General features: G+C 38.4%; 1 long non-coding RNA gene across 3 annotated transcripts in view; it reads right to left on the bottom strand.

Moving 5' to 3' along the window:
• The window catches only part of LOC110196397 (uncharacterized), an 82,813-nt gene that overhangs the window by 38,736 nt on the left and 21,217 nt on the right, over positions 1–22,860 (bottom strand). For 2 of the 3 annotated variants that reach the window (XR_002321188.2, XR_013484600.1), the window contains exon 1: positions 21,891–22,860. This exon is cut by the window's right edge and continues 715 nt beyond it. The exons of the other annotated variant lie outside the window; for it this stretch is intronic. This is a non-coding gene — a long non-coding RNA (uncharacterized LOC110196397). The remainder of the gene's footprint in view (positions 1–21,890) is intronic. 3 annotated transcript variants of the gene reach the window in all.

The following is a 22,860-nucleotide window of genomic DNA, read 5'->3' as shown; positions in this document are numbered from 1 at the left end:
CCAAGACCTAGGCTCCAACACAAGAAGCTTGGGTCAGTGCCCTCTGTTCCCAGCAGGAGAGCTCAATCTCTTTAAAGGCCAGGGAATAAAGAAACACCATGAGTAAAAAGAAAGTACCATAGATTCATATTATGAGAAGAGTGAAGATCAAGACAGAAATTCTGAAGAGGACAACATTGTCAACAAATCTGCAACAACAAAAGGGTCTGAAGCCCAAAAAGCCTTCTTAGAAGAGCTCAAGAAGGATTTTAAAGTCAAATGAGAGAGGTAGAAGAGTCCTTCAAAAATACAATTGGCCAATTGGAAAAAAATACACTGAAGAAAACAAGTCCCTAAAAAACACAATTGGCCAATTGAAGAAGGAAGTACAAAAACTAACAGAAGAAAACAATCTGTTAAAAACTAGAATTGGACAAATGGAAACTAATGTCTCTATGAGAGAGCAAGAATCAGTCAAACAGAAACAAAAAAATGAAAAAATGAAAATGTAAAATACCTCATCAGTAAAACAACCACCTGGAAAATCGATTCAGGAGAGACAATTTAAAAATTATTGGACTACCTGAAAATCATGATGAAAAAAAGCCTGGACAGTATCTTTCAGGAAATCATAAAGGAAAACTGCCCTGAAGTCCTAGAACCAGAAGGGAAAATAACCATAGAAAGAATCACCTCACCACCTGAAAGAGATCCCAAATTGACAATGCCAAGGAATATAATAGCAAAATTCCAAAATTACCAGATGAAAGAGAAGGTGCTGCAAGCAGCCAGAAAGAAACAATTTAAATATCATGGAACCACAGTCAGGATTACACAGGACCTTGCAGCTTCTACATTAAAAGCAGGGCATGGAACATGATATTCCATAAGGCAAAGGAGCTTGGAATGCAGCCAACTACCCAGCAAAAATGAGCATCATTTTTCAAGGGAGGAGATGGATATTCAATGAAATAGGGACTTCCAAACTTTCCTGATAAAAAGACCAGAGCTCAACAAAAAATTTGATCTTCAAGTACAGGACTCAAGAAGACTAAAAAGGTAAATGGGACAGAAAGATACAATATGTTGTTAATAAGGGGGCTGTTTAAACCCTACAAGGGAATATGACACTTGCAACCCTTGAGAACTGTATTGTTATTACACCATGTTAAAGGAGTATGCATAAAGAGGGTGGATATTAGTTGACTTTGATGTAATGATAAAAAAAATCTAATCAAGTGGGTTAAATGGATCCAAATAAGTGGATCAATCTGATCTTAGAAAATGTACTGAGAAAGGAGGAGGCAGACAAGGGTAAATTACATTACAGGAAAAGAAAATCCTATTACAGCAGAAGGAAAGAAGGGAGGGGGTGAGCATTGTTTGAACCTTACTCTCATCAGATTTGGCTCAAGAAGGGCATAACATAATCAGTTAGGTATAGAAATCTAACTTGCCCTATAGGCAGTAGGAAGGGAAAGGGGAAAGAAAAGGGAGGGGGAAGAAGGGAGGGAAGAAGCAGTAAGGTAAAGGGGAAGAAAAGGGAAAGGGATAATAAAGGGGGAGGGACTGAAGGAGGCGGTGGTCAAAAGCAAAACACTAGTGAAGGGGAGGAAAGGAGAAAGAAAAGCATAAATGGGGAAAAAGGATGGAGAAAAAGACACAGATAGTAATCATAACTGTGAATGTGAGTGGGATGAACTCTCCCATAAAATGGAAATGGATTGCAGAATGGATTAAAAACCATAATCCTACAATATGTTGTTTACAGGAAACACATTTGAAAAAGAGTGACACATACAGGGTAAAGGTAAAAGGCTGGAGCAGAATATATTATGCTCAGCTGAAGTAAAAAAGCAGGGGTAGCAATCCTGATCTCAGACAAAGCAAAAGCAAAAATAGATCTAATCAAAAGAGATAAGGAAGGAAACTACATCCTGCTAAAAGGCACCACAGACAATGAAGTAATGTCATTACTGAGCATATATGCACCAAATGATATAGCATCCAAATTCCTAGAGGAGAAGTTCAGGGAGTTACAGGAAGAAATAGACAGCAAAACTATACTAGTGGGGGACCTGAACCTCCTCCTGTAGACACTAGATAAATCTAACCACAAAATAAACAAGAAAGAAGTTAAGGAGGTGAATTAGAAAAGTTAGGTATGATAGACCTCTGGAGAAAACTGAATGGGGATAGAAAGGAATATACTTTTTTCTCAGTACATGGCACATACACAAAAATTGACCATGTACTAGGGCATAAAAACCTCACAATCCAATGCAGAAAGGCAGAAATATTAAATGCATCCTTTTCAGATCATGATGCAATAAAAATTATATGTAATAAAGGGCCATGGAAAGATAGACTAAAAAATAATTGGAAACTAAATAATGTAATCCTAAAAAATGATTGGGTCAAACAACAAATCATAGAAACAATCAATAATTTCATTCAAGAGAATGACAATAATGAGACAACATACCAAAACTTATGGGATGCAGAGAAAGCAGTTCTTAGGGGAAGTTTTATATCTCTAAATGCTTACATAAATAAAATAGAAAAAGAGGAGATTAATGAATTGGGCATACAACTAAAAAACTAGAAAAAGAACAAATTAAAAATCCTCAACTAAACACCAAATTAGAAATATTGAAAACCAAAGGAAAAATTAACAAATTGAAATTAAGAAAACTATTGAACTAATAAATAAAACTAAGAGCTGGTTTTATGAAAAAACAATAAAATAGATAAACCTTTGGTTAATTTAATTAAAAAAAGAAAGAAGAAAACCAAATTAGTATCAAGAATGAAAAGGGTGAAGCTACCACCAAGGAAGAGGAAATTAAAACAATAATTAGGAATTATTTTGCCCAACTATATGCCAACAAATTTGACAATCTTAGTGAAATGGATACATATTTACAAAAATATAAATTGCCCAGATTAACTGAAGAGGAAGTAAAATACTTAAATAACCCCATCTCAGAAAAAGAAATTGAACAAGCCATTGATGAACTCCCTAGGAAAAAATCTCCAGGGCCAGATGGATTTACATGCAATTCTATCAAACATTTAAAGAACAATTAATTCCAATACTATATAGACTATTTGGGAAAATAGGTGAAGAAGGAGTCTTACCAAATTCTTTTTATGATACAAATATGGTGTTGATACCTAAACCAGGAAGAGTCAAAATAGAGAAAGAAAATTATAGACCAATTTCTCTAATGAATATAGATGCAAAAATTTTAAACAAAATACTAGCAAATAGATTGCAGCAACTTATCACAAGAATAATACACTATGACCAGGTAGGATTTATACCAGGAATGCAGGGTTGGTTCAATATTAGGAAAACTATCAGCATAGTTGAGCATATCAACACCAAAACCAACAGAAACCACATGATCATCTCAATAGATGCAGAAAAAGCTTTTGATAAAATACAACACCCATTCCTATTAAAAACACTAGAAAGCATAGGTATAAATGGAGTCTTCCTTAAAATAATAAATAGCATCTATCTAAAACCTTCAGCAAGCATTATATGTAATGGGGACAGGCTAGAAGCATTTCCAATAAGATCGGGGTGAAACAAGGATGTCCATTATCACCACTGTTATTCAATATTGTACTGGAAATTAGCTTTAGCAATAAGAGAAGAAAAAGAAATTGAAGGCATATTAGAATAGGCAAAGAAGAAACAAAGCTATCACTCTTTGCAGATGACATGATGATATACTTAGAGAATCCTAGAGAATCAAGTAAAAAACTACTTGAAATAATAAACAACTTTAGCAAAGTTGCAGGCTATAAAATAAACCCACATAAATCATCAGCATTTCTATATATTACCAACAAAGCCCAACAGCAAGAGATAGAAAGAGAAATCCATTTAAACTTACTGTAGACATTATAAAATATTTAGGAGTCTACCTCCAAACAAACCCAGGAACTCTATGAACACAATTACAAAACACTTTTCACACAAATAAAATCAGATCTAAATAATTGGAAAAACATCAGTTGCTCATGGGTAGGCCAGCTAATATAATAAAAATGACAATCCTACTAAGCTAATTTACTTATTCAGTGCCATACCAATCAAACTACCAAAAATTATTTTATAGAGTTAGAAAAAATAATAAGATTCATTTGGAAAACAAAAGGTCCAGAATATCAAAGGAACTAATGAAAAGAAATGCAGGGGAAGGTGGCCTAGCAATTCCAGATCTTAAATTGTATTATAAAGCAGCAATCATCAAAACTGCTACTGAAGATAGAGGTGGATCAGTGGAATAGGTTAAATATGCAAGACACAGTAGTCAATGACTATAGTAATCTATTATTTGATAAACCCAAAGACCCCAGCTTCTGGGATAAGAACCCACTCTTTGAAAAAAACTGCTGGGAAAACTGGAAAAGAGTATGGCAGAAACTAGGCATAGACCCAAATCTCACACCATATACCAAAATAAAGTCAAAATGGGTTCATGACTTAGATATAAAGGCTGATACCATAAGTAAACTGGGAGAACAAGGAATAGTTTACCTATCAGATCTATGGAGAACAGAAGAATTCATGACCAAACAGGAGATAGAGAACATTATGAAAAGCAAAATGGATAATTTTGATTACATTAAATTGAAAAGTTTTTGCACAAACAAAGCCAATGCAACTAAGATTAGAAGGAAGGTAGAAAATTGGGAAAGAATTTTTACAACCAGTCTCTCTGATAAAGGCCTCATTTCTAAAATATAGAGAATTAAGACAAATTTATAAGAAACAAGCCATTCCCCAATTGATAAATGGTCAAAGGATATGAACAGACAGTTCTCAGATGAAGAAATTAAAGCCATCTATAGTCATATGAAAAAATGCTCTAAATCATTATTGATTAGAGAAATGCAAATCAAAACAACTCTGAGGTACCACATCACACCTATCAGATTGGCCAACATGACAAAACAGGAAAATGATAAATGTTGGAGAAGATGTGGGAAAATTGGAACACTAATACATTGTTGGTGGAGTTGTGAAAGGATCCAACCATTTTGGAGAACAATTTGGAACTATGCCCAAAGGGCTACAAAAATGTGCATACCCTTTGATCCAGCAATAGGACTCCTAGGACTATATCCCAAAAAGATCAAACAAATGGGAAAAGGACCCACATGTACAAAAATATTCATAGCAGCTCTTTTTGTGGTGGCAAAGAACTGGAAATTGAGAGGATGCCCATCAATTGGGGAATGGCTGAGCAAGTTGTGGTATATGAATGTAATGGAATACTATTGTGCTATAAGAAATGATGAACAGGCTGACTTCAGAAAAACCTGGAAAGACTTATATGGTCTGATGCTGAGTGAAGTGAGCAGAACCAAGAGGACTTTGTACACAATAACAGCCATGTTATGATGTAATATTGATTAAACTTAACCCTTCTCAGCATTACAAGGATCTAAGACATCTCCAGAGGCCTCGGATGGAAAATGCTGTCCACATCCAAAGAAAGAACTATGGAAGTTGAATCGCTATCACTTATTTTTTTACCTTTTGTTGAGTTCTGTTTCATCTTTCTGATGGCTCCTCCTATTGGTTTTAATTTTTACTTACAACTTCACTAATGTGAAAATATGTTTAATAGGAACGTAGATATAAGCCTATATCAGATTGTGCACCATCTGGGGAGGAAGGGGGATAAAAATTTTAAACTCAAAAGCATATGGAAGTGATTGTTGATAAATCAAAATAAACTAAAAAAAAATTTTAAAGGAAAAAAAGATATCCTTTTATCACATTCAACTCATATCTCTGCTTTCTGTCTATGTATACTCCTTCTAACTACACTAATAATGAAGAAGTTGTTAGGAGCTATAAATATCACTGTCCCATGTAGAAATATAAACAATTTAAACTTATCAAATCCCTTATGATTTCTCTTTCTTGCTTATCTTTTTATGCTTCTTTTCCATCCTGCATTTGAAAGTCAAATTTTCTGTTCAATTCTGGTCTTTTCATCAGACATGCTTGAAAGTCCTCTATTTCATTGAATATCCATTTTTCCCCCTGAAGCATTATACTCAGTTTTGCTGGGTAGGTGATTATTGGTTGTAATCCTAGCTATTTTGCCCTCTGGAAAATCATAACCCAAGCCCTCCAGTCCCTTTAGGTAAAAGCTTCTAAATCTTATGTTATCCTGACTGTGGCTCCATGATATTTGAATTGCTTCTTTTTGGCTGCTTACAGTATTTTCTGTTTAATTTGGGAGGTCTGGAATTTGGCTATGATATTCCATAGAGTTTTCATTTTGGAATCTCTTTCAGGAGGTCATTGGTGGATTCTTTCCATGTCTAATTTCCCTCTAGTTCTAGAATATCAGGGAAGTTTTCCTTGATAACTGCTTGAAAGATGATATCTAGGCTCTTTTTTTGATCGTGTCTTTCAGGCAGTCCAATAATTCTTAAATGATCTCTCCTAGATCTATTTTCTAAAGAGATATTTCACATTTCTTCTATTTTTTCATTCTTTTGATTTTGTTTGTTTCTTGATGTCTCATAAAGTTGTTAGCTTCCACTTGCCCAATTCTAACTTTTAAGCAATGATTTTCTTTTTAAGGAGTTCTTCCCTTCAGTGAATTTTTGTGTATCTTTTTCCATTTAGACTACTCTTTTTTTTAAGGTGTTATTTTCTTCAGTATTTTTGTGCCCCCTTTACCATGCTGTTGACTCTTTTTTCGTGATTTTCTTGTATCACTTTTATTTCTCTCCCCAATCTTTACTTTACCTGTCTTACTTGATTTTTAAAATCCTCTTTGAGCTTTTCCATGGCCTAGAGCAATTCACATTTTTCTTTGAGGCTTTGGAGGCAGGATGTTGACTTTATTGTCTATTGAGTGTGTGTTTTGATCTTTGACCATTTTGACTGTTGTAACTTTCTATGATCAGATTTTTTTTCTGTTGGCTCATTTTCAAACCTAACTTTTTTTTTTTTACTTTTAACTCTATGCTGAAGTGGGGCTCTGCTTTCCAAGTGGAGGGGGCACTGTTTCAAGCTTCAGGGTTTTTGTGAAATTGTTTTCAGAGGTAATTCTGGGGACCTTTAAGTTTTTGTCTCTTCCCAGGTGGTATAATCTAAGGAGAGTTGTGTTTACTACTCTTCTGTACTGGGCACTGGTTTGTGAGTGGCCACAAGCACTCTTTTCAACATTGGAACTGTGACCAGGGTCCCTACTCTGCTGCAGCCATGAGCTCTGCTGTGCTAGTGGTCCTGTTTGCACTGGGAACAAACCCCAAGATTGTGACCCAGATCCAAGTAGAGGCAATGCAACAGAGTCCTACCCCGGATGCCAGCAAAGGGACCGCTGTAAATCACATGACCTATTGTCCAATACACTTACCATTTGTGGGCTGAGTGGTTTGGAAACCACCACTGCTGCCACTGATTCAGTCACCCAGAGGCCTATGCCTGGTTTGCTGGGGCCTGGTCTGCACTGGCATGACCTGCACTGGCCTGTACTCTCTCTCACCCTGGTGCAACAGACCTTTTCTGCTGACCTCCTAAATTGTCTTGGGCTAGAAAATTATTTCTCTCCATCTTTTTGTGGGTTCTTCCACTCTAGAATTCGTTTAGAGTCATTACTTAAAGGTATTTGGAGGGGTTTAGAGGAGAGCTCAGGCAAGTCCCTGCCTTTACTCTGTCATTTTGGCTCCACCTCAGAATGAGTGTTAACTAAACATGTTTTCAGGTCTCAGGGAGGATGTTCTTCATGAAATTCAGAGGGAAGAAAGTCCCTGGAGATGGTAACATTCTCTGGAGGCTCCTGCTTTTGGACAGATGACATTCTGCTAATTGATTTGAGCCCTGGAAGGCCCCTTCAATGAAATAGATGGATAGTCATTCAAAAGAAATCAGTCCAGCAATCCACTCTGGAAAAACTAAGCAGAGAGGAGTGCATACAGGACCAGATTATATCATATCATATCATATCATTATGTTATATTTATTATATTATATTGCATTATGTTATGTTGTGTTATGTTGTATTTTATATTATATTATATTATATTATATTATATTATATTATATTATATTATATTATATTATATTATATTACATTATATTATATTACATTACATTACATTACATTACATTACATTACATTACATTACATTACATTACATTACATTATATTATATTATATTATATTATATTATATTATATTATATTATATTATATTATATTATATTATATTATATTATATTATATTATATTATATTATATTGTGTTGTGTTGTGTTGTGTTGTACATTACATTACATTACATTACATCATATTATATTATATTATATTATATTATATTATATTATATTATATTATATTATTTTATATTATATTGTGTTGTGTTGTGTTGTGTTATGTTATGTTATGTTATGTTATGTTATGTTATGTGTTATGTTATGTTATGTTATGTTATGTTATGTTATGTTATGTTATGTTATGTTATGTTAGTATATTTAGAAGCAGCTGGTAGCACAAATGGAGAGAATGCTGAGAATGGAATCAAGAAGTCCTGAATTCAAATCCAAACTTACTAATTATGTGACTCTGAGCAAGTCATTTAACTTCTGTCTGCCTCAGTTTCTTCAACTGTAAAATAGAGGTGATAATAACACCTACCTTGAAGGGTTGTTGTGAGGACAAAATGAGATTTTTTTAAAAGTGCTTAGCACAGTGTCTGAAACATAATGGGCAATGTATAAATGCTTATCCCTTTCTCTTTCCTTTTTCCCTTTTCCCCTTTCCCCATATTCAGTTGGATGAATAGGCCATTGAGTTAGTCTCTCAGTAAATGTCTTGTTTAGTCATTTCAGTTATGTCCAACTCTTTATGACCCCCTTTGGAGTTTTCTTAGCAAAGATACTTGAGTGGTTTGTCATTTCCTTCTCCAGCTCATTTTATAGATTAGGAAACTGAGGCAAACAGGGTTAGGTGACTTACTTAGGGTCACACAACTAGTAAGTGTCTGGGGCTGAATTTGAACACAGGTCGTCTTCACCCAGGGCCTGGTTTCTCTAATCACTGTATCACATGGCTGCCCTGAGTACTGGATGAGTCTTAACCAAACATTAAAAGAACCAGAGGAAATGGCCTCCCAGCTCATTGGGTAGATAGTCTATGAAGGATTGATGGAAAGATGTGAACAAGATTCTCCCAGGGTAAGAAGGCCCAGATAAGATATGGTCTTTCCAGTGCAGGGTATATTTTCATATCTCTGTGAGAGTCTTGAAAAGTATTAAAGTTATCTGTGTACCTTTCATATTCCCTGTGAGGACAGAATCAGGCCTGAATTGATCTTAAGTCACTGACTAATGAACATCTGAATTCTAGAGGGGATTTGGGCTTTTGACACCAACTCCTCTGTTAACTTTGAAATTCACAGCTAGATTCTCCTGGCAGGGTACTCAAGTCTTCCAATTCTTGTCCATTGCATGCATCTATCTCATCAGCACCTGGTGCTCCACACATAATCAATGCTCAATAAACATCTATTGAACTAACAGCTAGGTGTGACAGCGGCCAAAGTCTGGGACCTAGAATCAACCAGGAAAACCTGAGTTCAAATTCTGCTTCAGACATTTACTATCTATGTCATGCCAGATGAGTCACTTCACTGCTGTCTGCCTCAGTTTCTTCATCTTTCAAATGGGGAGAATAGTAGCATCTCCCTCAGCTGGGTTGTTAAGAGGATAAAATGAGATATTTCTAAGGGCAGGTTAGGTGACATAGTAGAGAGAGCACTGGGCCTAGAGTCAGGAAGATTTTGAGTATAAATCTAGCCTCAGACACTTACTAGCGGTGTGACCCTGGGCAAGTCACTTAACCCTGTTTGCCTCAGTTTCCTCACCTGTAAAATGAGATGAAGAAGGAAATGGCAAGTCACTCCAGTATCTTTGCTAAGAAAACCCCAAAAGGGGTCACAAAGAGTTGGACTTAACTGAAATGACTAAACAAAACTATTTCTAAAGCACTTTGCAAACCTTAAAAGACTATATAAATGCTAGCTATTGTTATTATTATTTTTATTATTATCCACTGACTCTAGCCACCGTCTTTGTCCACTTTAATGGACTAGGCTTTTAAGTTTAAAATGATTGGGAGCCAGGAAGGTGATTAACTGGTAATCAAGAAGGGGTGATTAAGACAAATTATAATGTTCTGAGTAAAAATCAAGTATGACTGTAAGCTAATCAAACTCGTAGCCTGGTGTGACTGAGTCACTATCCCCAAAAGCAGTTGCCAAAAACCCCAAAGCACAAAGTCTCTGGACAATGACTGAACTGCTGGAGTGAGTTTACATGGCTTCCCAAGATGATTGGTTTTTGAAGAACCACACATATTCAGAGGTATAAATTCTGGGATGTTTGTTAAAAAGAAGGCTCTTAATATGCCTATCTACTAACAAGATATGGCTATAAAGTAAATACCCCAGTTGGTTTCATTTTTGAGCTTCTTAGAAATTCAGTTACAATACTCAGGGTTCATTCTAAATTTTGACTCTCAAACACTCATGCTAAAACCAAGGCTTCTTTCTACCATTTTCATGAGTGGCAGCCTTGATGGGATGCTATTTTTTTTTTTGCTTCAAAGGACTTTAGCCTTAAATTTCTTGGTTCCTAATAACTCCATCAACTAAGAAGTGTTTTTGAGCACTTACCATGTGGCTAGCCCTAGGGGGAAGAGAGAGAAAAACCAACAATCATCAGCCATGGTCCCTACTTCTAAGGAGTTCCAAATCTGTGTTGAGAGATGGTACATGAAGTCACTGGGGAGTCAGAAAGGCTCCTTTTTTGAGAGTTCAGACACTTATTAGCTATGTGACCCTAGGTAAGTCACTTCACCTTGTTTGCCTCAGTTTTCTCATCTATAAAATGAGCTAGAGGAGGTAATGGCAAGCCATGTCAGTATCTTTGCCAAGAAAAGGGTCAGGAAGAGTTGGACAGACCTGAAATGACTAAACAACAAAATGCTCTACTCTATAACTGCTATGAACACTTGGGTCAGCAAGAAAAGCAAGTTCAACATCAGGTTGAGAAATGAAAAAAAAAAAAAAGGAGATGGGCCATCAGTAGGCCCTTGAAAAACAAGTGAGATTTCAGCTAAGTGGAAAAGAGGAGGGAGACTATACCAGGTAAAGATAGAGAAGGGAGAAAGAGCATGGTAGGTCCAGGCAGCAGGGAATAGAGCAGCCTTATAGAAGTCCGGGTTGTGTGCTGGAGGACTGGCAAGGTAGGGACAGCTTATGAGGGACCTTGAAAGCCAAGCAGAGGCATTCGGATGGGCTGGAGTAGGCAACAACTATAATATAGTATAGGCTTTCAAGCATATTTCCTCTCCATTGCAGAGAACCATGAAGGGCACTGTAGCATGATAGCCTCGGGCTGGGAAGCCTGGTGTTCAGATCCCATCTCTGATACTTACTAGCTATGTAACTAACTATGTGAGGAAGACTCTTACTCTTCGTTTCATCATCTGTAAAACAGGGCTGGTGGTACCTGCTTCACAGGGTTGTGGTTAGGCTCAAATCAGATATTGCTTAAAGCACTTTGCAAGTTTAAAGTGTTTCATGGAGGTCAATTTTTAATTATTATTTCCTGAGTGCCTTAAGAGGTCATCTACTGATCCCATCTATAAGAACAAGGTAAGGATGAGAGGTTAGAGCTGTTTCAACAGCCAGCCTTAGCTTTCTACTCCTTTAACTGACAGGCTATGGATTAGTGCAGGCTGCCATTGAATTGGACAACTGGATCCAGTTGTCATTGGATTATTTTTTAATCTAAGCCCAGCCTCATCCTAGCTGTGTCATCTGCCTCTATTCTGTCCATCAGAATCCAATTTCCTGAGCTTGGATTGGTGGGATCCTTTCTACTAGGCAATTGGACAGTTAAAAAAAATGTATTGCAGGGACCCTAAGCCACTAAGCATGGTTTTCGACCTGGGAGAGCCAAAGATGATTGGAAGTAAGTAACACTTTCCCATTTACCCCTAATCTTTGTTCCAACCCACAGATAATGGGAAAATCATCCACAGTGGAACAGAGAAAATAGGGGCTGTTGCTGATTGTATATGTCCCAAAAGGGATACCAGAATGTATTGCCACAAAACAAAGGATTGGAACCCTTCAATATCCTGGAAAACATTTCTGCCTTCCCTGCCAAAAAAATATTTGTTTCTTCCTTGATTTCCACATCTAATGTCTCTCACGTGTTTTTTTTCATATCTTCATATCTTTCATATCTTCATAATCACCTTCCTAGACCAAATCCCTTTTGCTTGACATAGAACTATTACAACAGCCCCTTAACTAGTCTCCCTGAATCCATTCTTGAGTCCTATTAATCCATCCTACAACGATGCCCCATTAAGCATCATAAAACACTACATTTGTCATGTCAGTCTACTGTTCATGAACCCTTAATGACTCCCCACTGTCTATAGAACAAAATCTAAACTTCTAAATGCCTGCAATGAAAAGCTCTCCACAATCTTTAAATCATAGATTTGGGGCTAGAAGGGACCTCAGAGGCCATCTAGCCTAAGACTCAACGTCTTCTTATACATGAGGAAACTGAGGCCCAGAAAGATCATGTGATATGCCTAAGGCTGCATAAGTAATAAAAATCAGAAGTTGGAGTATGAATTCAGGGTCTCTGGCACTCTTGTTTTTTATCCACTATCTATCTAACTTCATTGTCTATATGACATTCCTACCCAGAATCTTTTCATTGTTGGACAGTTGTTGCAGTCACGTCTGATTTTTTGTTATCCCATTTGGGGTTTTCTTGACAAAGATACTGGAGTGGTTTGCCATTTCCTTCTCCAGCTCATTTTTGCAGATGAGGAAATTGAGGCCAATAGGGTTGAATGACTTGCTCAGGATCATGTAGCTAGTAAGTGTCTGAGGCCAGATTTGAACTCAGGAAGTTGAATCTTCCTGACTCCAGGCCCAGTACTCTATCCACTGTGCCACCTACCTGCCCTTCAGCCTTAATATTATATTTTCTTAGCCTCTGAATTTGCCTTCCTAGCCCTTGTCTTGTCCCCTTCCCATTCTTCAGAGCTGGAACACCCTTGCCTGTCTCATCCCTAACTGGGTTCTAAGGCATAACTTCTCTTCCCTAAACATCTTTGTTCACTTTGATCCTTCCCTCCTCTCAGGACTTAGAGAAAGTATATAATGTGTGTATTGTTCATTTGATACTTAGCTTAGACTGCCTTAAAGTCATTTACTGTATGTATAGGCATCTCCCCAAACAAATTATAAATTCCTTCAGACAGGACACTTGTCCTGTTTCTCCTGCACGGGGCCTAGCAGAACGCTAGGCACAAAGTAGGTGCTCAGGTAACGTCTGTTTGTCTGATTGGCACATTGACTGATTGCCAAAGTTATTTAGATGCATCCAGGGCCAGTCCAAGATTTTATGGAGCCTTGCCCTTCACTGCCCTCACTATTGTTCATGCAGCATTGATTCTCAGCAAACAACATTGGCTTTAAAGACCAGGAAAGAAGAAAAAACTTCCAGTAAAACAGTGGCCGTCAAAGCAGAACCATTTGTAAGTGGAATGATTTCTCTCTACCCAGACTTTACCGCGAGGCCCCATTAAAGAGCTGCAGAGCCCCAGAACGGAGGCGCTATAAATTACGATCCTCCAGACATCAGGGATGGAGAGCCACAATTCCCACCAGAGCTGCTGTGTGCGTTTCTCTCCCGCAAAGCACCCAAAGCAAGCTGAAATCTCAGCTGAGGAGCTCGAGGAAGGAGGGAGCTGAGGCAAAGGGCAAAGGCATTAAATAACATATAGATTTTCACAAAAGATCATTTCTGCTTAAACAGCCAGCTGCTCATCTTGAAGGCTGCTGGCTCAGCCAGGGAGGGGGCTGGCCCTTCCTATGGTGAAAGATGCTGGAGGGCACAGGCCACAGAGATCAGCAGCAGCATGTTGCAGATTTACTGCATTAAGATTCCCCCAAACAATAATGACAAACAGCAAATTTTGAGGAGAAAAAAGGATTTATGCTTATTTTCCTCCCCAAAGCAAAACCATTCCTCTTTTCTCCAGAATGTATCCTTCCATTTGGTGGCATAAGTTCATAAGTTGAAATTCCAGACCCTTGGGCAAAAATATTAAGTAATAGTCTCTTTGCCCTTTGCTAACTGAAAAAAGAAAAAGAAAGGTAAAGAAACAACTGGTAGACATGGGATGGGGAGAAAGACTTCATCCTTGTGGTATGGAGCTGCTTGGGCCATCCATACCTTGACTTTCTCTCCCAACACCCACTTCTCAACATCCCTCTGATTCGTTGTCATTTCACTTAATAAAACCCAGGCTAGCAGAGAGTAGAGCGGAGAAAGTGATAAGCCGCATCCAAATCCAGTTCAGTATGTTACTCGGGCTTGCAAACAGGCACCTGCCCATTCACCCACTGCAAATGGTGATTTATGCCAGGCTTAGGGAAGAATGATGACTCTCGTTTACTGCATGATCTCCTCACCTCCACAAGGAGAAAGGAGGCTGGATTCAAAGGGGAGGTTGATTCTCTACAGATTGTCCACTGGTTCAAACCTAAACTCCTGCACCAAAAATAAAGGCCCTCTCACTAATCATCTGCTTCATGGGCTCTTAGAGCAGGAAGAGGCTTAAGAGCTTACCTAAATCAGATCCATCATCTTACTGATGAAAGAAACTGAGGCCCTGAAAGAGCAGTGATTTGCTTACAATCATACAATCAGCTTGTGATAGAGTCAGGAATTGAACCCAGTTCTCCTGACTTGGTCCCAAATCCAATACTCTTTCTACTATACCATACTTTCCCAACTACGCCTTCTGCTACCTTCAACTTGAACCCTCCACTCCAATCAGGCAAGCCTTTCAATCTACGTTGGGATACATCATTCTTGTTTTTACCTCCTGTTACTCCTAATCGGCAGTGTGCTGGTAAATGTTTAACAACTGGCTCTCTGGGTAAGAAAACAAAACATACACAAGACAGATTTAAGTCTAATTTGCATTACTAACATCTTTTCCATCATTTTCTGAAGTTTAGACATGAATAAAATAATAAATCAAATTTTGATTTGTAGGTATAAGGTATAAATGCTCACACTGAAAATTTAACCATCAGCTCTCCCGAGCCAATGGCAGCTGACTGCAGGATGCCCTGAACATGACTCTTCACCTTCCTAGGCTTCTCTCTCCCCACTTTGATAACTTACACACTTCATTGCTTATCCAGTCTTTCATCTCCTTCAAGACCCTGCTCAAAATGACCTTTCTAGGCACTCCAGCCCACACAGATCTCTCTGTTCTGAAATCTGACAATGCATAAAATCTTTTCTCTATAATTTCACTTAATTATGTACAGTCTCACATTTTCTCTAATTACATTTGGTGTATAAATCTTGTCTCCTTAATCAGATTTTAATCTTCTTGAAAAAAGGTACTACATATTTTGCTATTTTTTTCCTCTATCTCCACAAGAGAATCAATCTTGCACATACAGTAGGTGCTCAATAAATAGGGGCTGCTGGGTGGCACATTGGTAGAATTTTGGTTTTGGAATCAGGAAGATTTGAATCTAAATCCTGATGCAGATGTTTAGTAGCTGTGTTACCCTAGGAATGTTATGTAACATCTCTCACTCTCAATTTCCTTATCTGTAAAATATGGATAATAATAGCATCTGCTACACCTGCTGGGGCAGCTAGGTGACAAAGTGGATAGAGCGTTGGACCTGGAGTCAGGAAGACCAGAGTTCAAATCCAGATTCAGATTCTTACCAGCTTTGTGACTCTAGGACAGTCACTTCACCTTGTTTGCCTCACTTTCCTTATCTGTAATATGAACTGGAGAAGGACATGGCAAATCATTGTAGTATCTTTGCTAAGAAAACCCCAAACAGTCAGACACAACTGAAAACAACTAAACAATACCACCACATGGATTGCTGAGGACCAAATGGGATAGCAGAGGTAAAGCACTTTGTAAACCTTAAAGGGTTATATAAATGCTAGCTATTAATTACCTGTTGGCTGCACGATTGAACCCAGTGACATAGGTCATTTTCCTAGTGACTAGAAAGGTACTGGGAACCGTCTATGTCTAGAGAGAGGTATTAAACTAACTACTTAACCTTATTCTGCTAATTCTTTGGTTAACACTTTCCATCTAGTCAATGCTGCAGTTGTTTTCAGTATCAGGCCATTTCCAGACTCTGGGTCTCACGCAGATTCTCTGGGCCCAGGAGCTGACTTATTCAACTCATTCCATGGGAGAGGGTTGTGAGTGAAGAAGCACAAGAAAATAGAGTCCCTTGAGCCAAACAAAAGAAGGAAGTTGTGTAGAAGTTTGGAAGGGTCTGGGCTAGTGAAGTAGGTCAGAGTTTGAGTTGGAGAAATTGAAGAAAATTTGAAGAAGAAAAATCTTCAGGCCCAACTACTGGTCCAGATTCCAGCTCAAGAACAATTAAGGAGGATATAAAAAAGATTAAGGAAGAGTAAGAAGGATAAAGAAGAATTAGGGACCGTAACCTGAAGAGCTGGATTCAAGAAGGAAAACGAAAAGGTCGTTGGCCAGACAAGGCAATGCAAGTAAGAAAGAAATAAGAGGAACAAACAAAGAGTTAATTAATTCATAGAGTAGATTGGGAAGGGGACAAATTTGTCATAAAACTTTTAACTATAAAATGAATAATTGGCTATAAAATTTTAATCAATTTTAATTTAAATTAATATTAATATTTAGAGTTGAGGTATAAATACCCATGAGTAGTTTCAAGAAACAAGTCTCAATATCTCACAACCATTATAAATAGTAGAGGAAATTAAGCAATGACTGGAATCAAGTATACAGTGTTTGCATTTCTGTAGGGGCAAGTGAATATTATCTGCATTCCAAATATAGGTTTATCTCTCCTGGAGGAAAAGATAAAGTGACTTGAAAATGCTTCTTCACACTCTGAGCTGTTTAGGAAGTTGAGGGGTTCCTGCAAGAAACAGAAGCAAGGTTTCAATGACTGGGCAGAGGAGGAAGGGTCTTTCGATAGAAAAGATGAGACTTCACCCATTGTCAGGATGATGAAGAACTGAGGTGTTACACAGGCGATTTGGGGAGGAAAATGAACAATTATAGCTTTAAAACAAATTTGAGGGGGGCAGTTAGGTGGTGCAGTGGATAGAGCACTGGCCCTGAAGTCAGGAGGACCTGAGTTCAAATCCAGTCTCAGACACATAACACTCCACTAGCTGTGTGACCCTGGGCAAGTCACTTAACCCCAATTGCCCTCACCAAAAAAAAAAAAGAAAGAAAAAAGAAAACCAACAGATTTGAGGTTCTTCTTAAAAAAGAAGAAGGTCTAATGCTTTGAGGAAGAAAAAGCTTCTCATTATTCTAAAAGTGATCTGCTAGGGACACGAAAAGTATCAGGTAAGAGGTTGTTTAGTAAGGGGCAGAGGGAAAAAGAGAAGAGTAGTAGTTGGTGCTGCCCTCTGGTACTAGCTAAGAAATAGAATGGTGGATCAATGGAACAGATTAGGTACATGATACATAGTAGTAAATGACCATAGTAATCTAGTACTTGACAAACCCAAAGATCCAAAATTTTGGGACAAGAAATCCCTATTTGACAAAAATTACTGGGGAAAACTGGAAAATGGTTTGGCAGAAATTAGGTTCAGGGGTGGGGAACCTGCAGCCTCAAACCTGAATCCAAACTTCACAGAACAAATCCCCTCTTTAAAGAAAAAAAGCTACCACCACTAATTCTTCTTCATCCCATTCCACTTCAATAAATCTTTGGTAAAAGGATTTGTTCTGTGAAATTTGAATTCCGCCAAAGGACCACTCTTGAGGACCTAGAGGGCCATGTGTGGCCTTGAAGCTGCAGTTTCCCCACCCCTGGTATAGACCAACATCTCACACCATGTACCAAGATAAGGTTAAAATAGGAACATGGTTTAGGTAGAAAGGCTGATATCATAAGCAAATTAGAGAAGCATGGAATATTTTACCTATCAGATTTAAGGATAAAGGAAGAATTTATGACCAAACAAAAGACAGAACATTACAGGATGCAAAATGGATAATTTTGATTACATAAAATTAAAAAAGGTTTTTCACAAACAAAACCAATGCAACCAAGATTAGAAGGAAAGCAGAAAAATGGGGGAAATTTTTACAGAAATCTTCTCTAACAACAACCTCATTTCTCAAACATATAGAGAACTGAGCCAAATTTATAAGAATATGAGTCATTTCCCAACTGAATAATGGTCAAAGGATATGAACAGGAAGTTTTCAGAAGAAAAAAATCAAAGCCATCTATCTATAGTCATATGAAAAAAAAAATTCTTTTAGTCACTATTGATTAGAGAAATGCAAATTAAAACAAGTCTGAGGTACCATCTTACACCCTATAAGAACCTCACCTTACATAAGTAATTGAAGTCACCCCCAAGAGTTCCCTCTTCTCCTCTCTTTTCTACCTCATATTACTCAGATGCCTTCTTCCATAATCTACTCCTTCATTTCTGCTTCACATGATGAGGTGGTCCTTCTTCTTGCCAACACAAATCCCTCTATATGCATAAGTGACCCTATTCAAATCCCATGTTCTCTTGCAGAATGCCTGCTCTATAATCCTTACTCTCTTACTTATCTTCAGTCTCTTTCTGTCTTCCTGTTGCTTTTCTATTGTCTACAAATATTCCTGTGTCTCATCTGTCCTCCCCCAAACCCCTTTCATTTGATCCATCTATCCCTGCTAGTAATTGTCCCACATCTTTCCTCCCTTTTGTGGTTAAACTCCTTGAGAAGTCTATCTACAATAGGTATCTCAACTTCCTTTCCTCCCACTTTCTTCTTAACTTTGCTCTTTGGGTTCTAACTTCATCATTCAGCTGAAACTGTTCTCCCAAAATTATTAATGATTCTTAATTGATAAATCTAATGGCCTTTTCTCAGTGCTCTTCCTTCTTGACCTTCTTGACCAAAATAGCCTTTGATACTGTCAATCATCATCTTCTCCTTGATATTCTCTTCTTTCTAGATGTCTGTGACATTACTCTATCTTGTTTCTCCTCCTATCTGTCCGACCACTCCTCTCATCCTCCTTTGCTAAATTCTCACAAGTGCCCCCAGGGCTCTGTTTTGGATCCTCTTCTAGTCTTCCTCTATACTTTTTCACTTGGTGATTCTAGCATGGACTGAATTATCATCTCTATGCTAAATTCTCAGAACTACTTATCCCCTCTTTTTTTTAATATAAATTTATTTATTTTTAGTTTTCAACATTCACACCCACAAAATTTTGAATTCCAAATTTTCACCCCATCTCCCCCCTCGCCCCACCACAAGATGGCATGCATTCTGAATATCCCTTCCCCTAGTCTGTCCTCTCTTCTATCTCTCTCCCCTTCTCTTATCCCCTTCCCCTTCTATTTTGCTGTAGGGCAGGATAGACTTCTGTACCCCATTTCCTGTATTACTTATTCCCCAATAGCATGGAAAACATTTTTTTAAAACGTATGTTTTTAAAACTTCAGGTTTCAAATTTTCTCTCTTCCTCCCTCCTCACCCACCCTCATTGAAAAGGCAACCAACTCAATATAGGTTGTACACGCGCAGTTATGCAAAACATGTCCATAGTAGACATGTTGTGAAAAACTAACTCTATTTCCTGTAATCTTATCCTGCCCTCCCATTTATTCTATTCTTTCTTTTGACCCTGTCCCTCCTCAGAAGTATTTACTTCTGATTACCACCTTTCCCAATCTGCCCTCCTCTCTATCATCCCCCTGCTCTCTTCTCCCCTTCTCCCCCTATTTTCCTGTAGGGTAAGACAGATTTCCATACCCAATTGAATGTGTATGTTATTCCCTCCTTAAGCCAAAACCTATGAGATTCACTCATTCCCTCTCACCTTCTCCAATTTCCCCTTCCACTGTAAGAGACTTTTCTTTTCTGTTTTTTTTTTGTGAGATAAATTACCCCATTCTACATCTCCCTTTCTTCTTCTCTGAGTATCATCCTCTCTCATCCCTTAATTTTATTCTCCAGATATGACCCCTTAACCTTCAACTCACCCTGTGCCCTCTATCTATCTATCTACATATAAATACATATAATTTTTTCCCTCCAACTACCCTAATACTGACAAAGGTCTCATGAGTTATAAATACCATCTTTCCATGCAGTAATGTAAACAGTTCAATCTTAATAAGTCTCTTATGATTTCTCTTTCCTGTTTACCTCTTCATGTTCCACTGGAGTCCTGTATTTGAAAGTCAAATTTTCTGTTTAGCTCTGGTCTTTTCATCAAGCATTCTTGAAAGTCCTCTGTTTCACTGAATGACCATTTTTTCCCCTGAAGGATTATACTCAGTTTTGCTGGATAGGTGATTCTTGGTTAGTAATTCTATCTCCTTTGCCCTCCAGAATATTATATTCCATGCCCTGTGGTCCTTTAATGTAGAAGCTGCTAAATTTTGTGTTATCCTGATTGTGTTTCCACAGTACTTGAATTGTTTCCTTTTGGCAGCTTATAATATTTTCTCCTTGACCTGGGAACTCTGGAATTTGGCTACAATATTCCTAGGAGTTTTCCTTTGGGGATCTCTTTCAGGAGGAGATGGGTGGATTCTTTCAATTTCTATTTTGCCCTCTGGTTCTAAATATCAGGGCAGTTTTCCTTGATAATTTCTTGAAAGATGATGTCTAGGCTCTTTTTTTGATCATGGCTTTCAGACAGTCCAATAATTTTTAAATTCTCTCTCCTGGATTTATTTTCCAGGTCAGTTGTTTTCCCAATGAGATATTACACACTGTTTTCTAATTTTTCATTCTTTTGGATTTGTTCTACTGTGTCGTGATTTCTTATAAAGTCACTATCTCCCAATTGCTCTATTCTAATTTTTAAGGAAGTATTTTCTTCAGTAAGCTTTTGGACTTTCTTTTCCATTTGGCCAATTTTTCTTTTTAGGGCATTCTTCTCCTCATTGGCTTTTTGGACCTCTTTTGCCGTTTGGGCTAGGCTATTTTTTAAGGTGTTATTTTCTTCATTATTTTTTGGGGTCCCCTTTAGCAAGCTGTTGACTTGGTTTTCATGATTTTCTTGCATCACTCTCATTTCTCTTCCCAGTTTTTACTCTACTTCCATTACTTGCTTCTCAAAATCCCTTTTGAGCTCTTCCAAGGCCTGGGACTGATTCATATTTTTCTTGGAGGCTTTGGATGTAGGAGTTTTGACTTTGTTGTCTTCTTCTGGTTGTATATTTTGATCTTCTTTTTCACCAAAGTAAGATTCTATGGTCTGACTCTTTTTGCACTGCTTGCTCATGATCCCAGCCAAGTACTTGAGTTTTAAGGTAAGAGTCTGCTTCCAATGTGGAGAATGTATTGTCCCAAGCTTCAGGGGTTTGTATAGCTGTTTTCAGAGATACTTGTAGGGACCTATAAGTTTTCAGTTCTTCCAAGGTGGTATGATAAGGGGCGAGGTGTTTACTCCTTTCCTGGCCTGTGACCACAAGTATTCCTTTCTGTCCTGTAACTGTGAGGAAGGGTTCCTCTCCACAGCCACTCCAAGCTCCACCACGCCAGTGTTCCTCCTCACCCCAGCACCGACGCCCAGAACTGTGACCCAGATCCAAACACAGGCAAAGCAAGAGATTCCTGTCTCAGCACTGGCAAAGAGATCCCTGCAATCCCTCTCTGATCAGCCACTGAATCCCCCTCAGTCTGTGGGCTGGAAGCTCAGGAAGCAGCTACCCCCCCAGGGCCACACTCTTGGGGAATGGAGCTGAAACCCTACCTTCCTGTCTCAGCACCAACAGAAACAGACTTTTCCCACTCACCTTCTAAGTCGTCTTTGGCGTTCGTGGATTGAGGAGTCTGGAAACCACCACAGCTACCCACGATTCAGTCCTCTGAGGCCTGCTCTAGGTTCACTGCAGCCTGCGCACCCACACCGTGCTGTGATGTGCTCCCAGCTCGGCGCGGTATACCTTTCTGATCAATCATCCAGGTTGTCTTGGGCTGGAAATTTGTTTCACTCTGTCTTTTTGTGGGTTCTGCTGCTTTAGAATTTGTTTAGAGCCAATTTTTATGAGTATTTGGAGGGGTTTGGAGGAGAGCTCAAGCAAGTCACTGCTTTCACTCCGCCATCTTGACTCCACCTCTCTACTTATCCAGTCTTAACATCTCTGCTAACTGCTAGTCTCACATCTCCAACTGCCTGTTAGGTATCTTGAACTGGATACCTCATAAACTTCTTAAATTCTATGTGCCCAAAGCTGAATGTATTATCTTTTCCCCAAAACCCTTTCTCCTCCCAAACTTCGCTATTACTGTTGTGGGTACCACCATCCTCTCAATCCCTTAGGCTGGCAACTCAGATGTCAACCTGAGTAGACTCTTCACTCTCTTTCATTCTCCATAGCCATGTGTCCTCCATGTTGTCAAGGCCTGTTGATTTTACCTTCTTGTCCTCTCTTGTTTACATTTCCTTCTTTTTTCTGGCATAACTATCACCCTAATGAAGGCCCTGATCATCTCTACTTGGACTATCTCAATAGCACATTGGCTGCTTTCCCTGCCACTAGTCTGATCCCACTGCAGTCCATTCTCCATTGAGCTGCCAAAGTGATTTCCCTAAAGCATAGGTCTGATTCTGTCACTACCCTCTCCCCACTCAGTTATCTCCAGTAACTCCCTTTCACCTCCAGATCAAACATAAAATTCTTTATTTGGCATTTAAAGCTCTTTATAACCTCTGCCCCACCTGCCATCTTTCCAGTTTTTTTATCTTAGCTGCCCCCCCCAAGG

This window comes from Phascolarctos cinereus, unplaced genomic scaffold (assembly GCF_003287225.1).
Source record: "Phascolarctos cinereus isolate Bilbo 61053 unplaced genomic scaffold, phaCin_HiC Scaffold_2;HRSCAF=192, whole genome shotgun sequence".
Classification (NCBI taxonomy): Eukaryota; Metazoa; Chordata; class Mammalia; order Diprotodontia; family Phascolarctidae; genus Phascolarctos; species Phascolarctos cinereus.
The sequence above is the reverse complement of the archived record's forward strand: the minus strand, read 5'-3'. Positions and strand labels throughout refer to the sequence as shown.